At 41.0% G+C, this 5,058-nt stretch overlaps 1 non-coding gene across 1 annotated transcript; it reads left to right on the top strand.

Annotated features, from left to right (window-relative positions):
- The first annotated feature begins 4,385 nt into the window (after positions 1–4,385).
- On the top strand, positions 4,386–4,492 carry LOC148860846 (small nucleolar RNA R71). Its single transcript, XR_016095210.1, has one exon. It is a non-coding gene; the product is annotated as a small nucleolar RNA R71 (small nucleolar RNA).
- Positions 4,493–5,058: the final 566 nt, after the last annotated feature.

Raw genomic sequence — 5,058 nt, forward strand, 5'->3', positions numbered from 1 at the left:
GCCAGTTTTTTATTCTTTCTTTATAAACTTTGGCATTCTCATAGGTGGTAAGTCTGAATTCATCCAATTCATTCAATTGCAACAGCCTTTTAGCCCCTGTGGCCTGAATGTCAAAATTTAAGAATTTAAGAGCCTAATAGGCCTTGTGTTCTAATTCAACTAGTAAATGGCATGCTTTACCAAAGACCAATCTGTAGGGAGACATGCCAATGGGTGTCTTAAATGCAGTTCTGTATGCCCATAATGCATCATCTAATTTGATGGACCAATCTTTTCTGGCAGATGCTACGGTCTTTTCCAGAATTCTTTTGAGTTCCCTATTAGCCAACTCCACTTGGCCACTGGTTTGAGGGTGATAAGGGGTAGCTAATTATGTGTAATTCCATATTTCTGCATTAACCTCTCAAATTGGCTATTGCAGAAGTGAGTTCCCCTATCACTAATTATAGCTCGCGGAGTGCCAAATCGGAAGAATAGCTTCTTTAGGAAGTGTACCACCCTTCTTGAGTCATTTGTGGGTAAAGCCATGGCTTCTACCCATTTGGATACATAGTCAACTGCAACGAGGATGTACTTATTCCCAAAAGAATTCGGGAAAGGTCCCATGAAATCTATACCCCAAACATCAAAGATTTCACAGATTAAAATATTGGAAAGGGGCATTTCATTCCGTCGGGAAATGTTTCCCGATCTTTGGCATTTGTCACATATGGACACATACCTATGGGCATCTTTGAAAAGTGTGGGCCAATAAAAACCTGATTGCAAAACCTTGGCTGCAGTGCGACTAGCTCCAAAATGACCTCCTGCTTCTTTATCATGGCAAAATTGGAGTACCGACTCCATATCCTCCTCGGGGACACATCTCCTTATGATCTGATCTGCACACAATTTATACAAAAAGGGTTCCTCCCACAGATAGTATTTTACATCAGAAAGGAATTTCTTTTTCTGTTGATATGAAAGGTTAGGAGGAAGGACTTGTGCAGCTAGATAATTAGCAAAATCAGCATACCAAGGATATGAGTATTTCTATATTGAGTACAACTGCTCATCTGGAAATTCTTCTCGAATGTTGTTGGTTATCTCCTCTTTTGAGCTTACCGTGTCCAACCGGGAGAGATGGTCAGCAGCCAGGTTTGCAGTACCCTTCATGTCTCTAATCTCAATGTCAAACTCTTGCAATAAAAGGATCCACCTGATCAGTCTTGGTTTTGAGTTTTGCTTGGTAAGCAAGTGCCTTAATGCCGAGTGATCTGTGTAGACAACAACCTTGGATAATATCAGATATGAACGAAACTTATCAAGTGCAAATATTACTGCTAGCAGCTCCTTTTCTGTGGTGGTGTAATTGAGTTGGGGTCCAATCAAGGTTCTGCTAGCATAGTAAATTGGCTAAAAATGTTTGTTCATTCTTTGTCCTACAACAGCTCCTATAGCAAAATCACTTGCATCACACATTAATTCAAATGGGAGGGTCCAATCTGGTGCTACCATGATAGGTGCATGGATCAATTTATCTTTCAAGATGTTGAAAGCATGAAGGCATTTAGTTGAAAATTCAAAAGGCACTTCTTTCTGAAGCAAGGTAGATAATGGCTTGGAAATTTTTGAGAAATCCTTAATAAACCTCCTATAGAATCCGACATGTCCTAAGAAACTTCTCAAAGAACGAACAGATGTTGGGGTTGGCAATTTTTCAATTGCCTCCACCTTGGCCTTGTCGACTTCTATACCTCTTTGAGAGATCTTGTGTCCAAGCACTATGCCTTCTTGCACCATAAAATGACATTTCTCCCAATTCAACACAAGATGTGTTTCTTTACATCTAGTAAGCACCTGTTCCAGATTATTCAAACATGCATCAAACGAAGAGCCAAAAACTGAAAAATCATCCATGAAGATCTCAATAAATTTTTCAACCATATCAGAAAATATAGACATCATACATCGCTGAAAGGTTGCTGGGGCATTGCATAACCCAAAGGGCATCCTTCGGTATGCAAAGGTTCCATATGGGCAAGTAAAAGTGGTCTTTTCTTGATCTTCTGGTGCAATTGGTATCTGGTTATACCCTGAATATCCATCCAAGAAACAATAATACTCATGCCCGGCTAGCCTCTCCAACATTTGATCCATAAATGGGAGAGGGAAATGGTCCTTCCGGGTGGCTTCATTTAATTTTCTATAGTCAATACACACACGCCATCCGGTGACGGTTCTAATAGGGATGAGTTCATTTTTCTCATTTGGAACAACAGTCGTACCCCCTTTCTTGGGCACAACTTGCACAGGGCTTACCCAAGAACTATCAGAAATAGGATAAATGATCCCAGCATCTAACAACTTAATTATTTCAGCCTTTACCACTTCTTTCATGTTGGGGTTCAGGCGCCTTTGGGGTTGAACGGAAGGCTTGCTGTCCTCTTCCATCAAAATTCTGTGAGTGCAGATTGATGGATTAATGCCTTTGATATCTTCTACCTTCCAAGCTATAGCATTTTTGTGTTCCCGCAGCACTCTTAATAATTTTTCTCTTTGTAAGGGATTCAGCGCTGCGGAAATTATCACAGGGAGATCTGATAGTTCCTCAAGGAAAGCACACTATAAATGGGATGGTAATTGCTTCAGTTCAAGGGTGGGGGGTTCTTGGGGTGATGGCTTACCTGATGGTCCAGGAAATTTGCCTAAGTTCTCTAATTTAAGAAACCCCTTTCCCTTGAATTAAGGCTTATCGTTCAGGTATGCTATCATGAGGTTTATTTTTTCATTTTCTCCTTCTTCAAGTTCTCCCTGCTGGAGGCAGAGTTCAAGAGGATCAGTTATTCTACTTACCTGGAAGCATTCATCAATTGTCAATTCAATGGCATCAATCATAAAACAAGAATCATCACTAGAGGGTGCATGTTTCATAACATTAGACATTTTAAAAATTATCTCCTCATCTTGTATCCTAAGGCTGAGTTGTCCTTGTTGGACATCAATCATTGCTTTCCCGATAGCCAGGAAAGGTCTCCCTAGGATAAGCGGGACCTCCACATCTTCTTGCATGTCTAACACAATGAAATCAACTGGAAAAATGAATTTGTCAACTTTAACTAACACATCTTCTATGATCCCCCTAGGATGTCTAATGGATCTATCAGCCAATTGTAATGCCACTCTAGTGGGTTGGGGTTCATTCAACCCCAATTTCTTGAAGATAGAATATGGCATTAAATTGATGCTAGCTCCCAGGTCACATAAAGCTTTTTCAATTTTTAAACTGCCAATGGTACAAGGAATAGTGAAACTCCCTGGATCTTTGAGTTTCTGAGGCAGCTTGTTCAGAAGGATAGCAGAACATTCCTCATTTAATGCAACTGTAGCCACATCTCCCAGTTTCCTTTTGTTTGCCAATAATTCCTTCAAAAACCTTGCATAGTGTGGCATCTGGGCTAAAGCATCAGCAAAAGGAATATTAATATGTAAACTTTTAAATATTTCAAGAAACTTACCAAATTCCTTCTCCAATTTTTGTTGCTTCAACCTGTTAGGGAATGGAACTTGTGGTTGTTGGTGCATCCCTTGTTGTGCTTCTGGTTGTTCCGTCTTCTGTTGTCTGGTCCCAAGACTTGTTTCTGCCTTGGGTTCAGCCCAATTCTTCTTTTCTACCTCAGGCAACTCTTTTCCACTCCTTAAGGTAATAGCTTGCACCTGCTCTCATGGATTCACTTCAGTGTTGCTTGGAAGAGTTCCCGACAGTCTGGAAGAGATTAATTGTGCCAATTGCCCCACTTGGTTTTCCAGGTTTTTGATTGAGGCTTCCTGGTTCTGGAACCTAGTTTCTGCACCTGCTATAAATTTTGTCATCAGTTCCTCCAAATTGGATTTTGGTTCAGGCTGATGATAAGTCTGGTAGAACGGCTTGGAAGTATGCTGATTTGGCCAGGACTGGTTTGAATGTCCCCTCCATCCTGGATGAAAAGTATGGTGACTCTAGTAACCCTGCTGTCTTGACGAATTGCTGACATAGTCTACTTGTTCAGTAGATGGTCTGAACTGATTGCCAACTTGGCAGTCTGTACTGATGTGGCCTCCCCCACACAATTCACAATTAAGAGGCTGCACATGCATGGCAGCTATCTGCATTTCATCTATTATTGAGTGCTCCTATTTGTGCAGATAGTGCTGTATAAGTGTCAACATTATGCAAGCCTTACTGCTTCCTAGTTTGAGTTCTTTTCGAATGCCATTGATAGTTGTTGGCTGCCATTTCCTCAATAAGTGCATGGGCAACCTCAGGAGTTTTATTATTTATGGATCCTCCGGCTGCAACATCTAATATGGTCTTATTTGAGTCAGTAAGACCATTATAGAAAGTCTGCACTTGCAGCCAAATGGGGAGGCCATGGTGAGGAACTCTCCTTAACAGCTCCTTGTATCGTTCCCATGACTCATATAAAGATTCCCCCTCTTGCTGGAAAAAAGTAGTGATGTCATTCCTCATTTTAGCAGTTTTAGAAGGGGGAAAATATTTAGAGAGAAAACGGCTGGCCATTTCGTCCCACGTAGCTATTGATCCTGCCGGTAATGAATTCAGCCATGCTTTGGCTTTATCCTTCAAAGAAAATGGGAATAACCTCAACCTAATGGCGTCATCACTTACCCCATTGTGTTTGAAGGTGTCACAAATTTCTAAAAAGTTAGAAATGTGTGCATTGGGATCTTCGTGGGCCAATCCATAGAATTGCACTGTGTTTTGAATCATTTGTATGATGGCAGGTTTGATCTCAAAGTTGTTAGCAGCAATATTGGGCCTGATAATGCTGGAGGCAGCTCTAGTGAGAGTGGGTTTGGAATAGTCCATCATAGTCCTCTGCTCAGCCATTTCTTGAGCTTCTTGAGCTTCTTGTGCTTCTTGTCTGACTTGCCTAGCAGCTCTTAAACGGACACGGAGAGTCCGTTCAATCTCCGGGTCATAAAGGATCTCTTCCAGTTCAGGTCTGCTTGTCATAAACTGTTAAGGTCAAAGCAATAAAAAGCCCAATATTCACAAAAGAAAATAAATAACTAATC

This window comes from Nelumbo lutea, chromosome 4 (genome assembly GCF_056320005.1).
Source record: "Nelumbo lutea isolate HS-2025 chromosome 4, American lotus-T2T, whole genome shotgun sequence".
NCBI classification, from domain to species: domain Eukaryota; kingdom Viridiplantae; phylum Streptophyta; class Magnoliopsida; order Proteales; family Nelumbonaceae; genus Nelumbo; species Nelumbo lutea.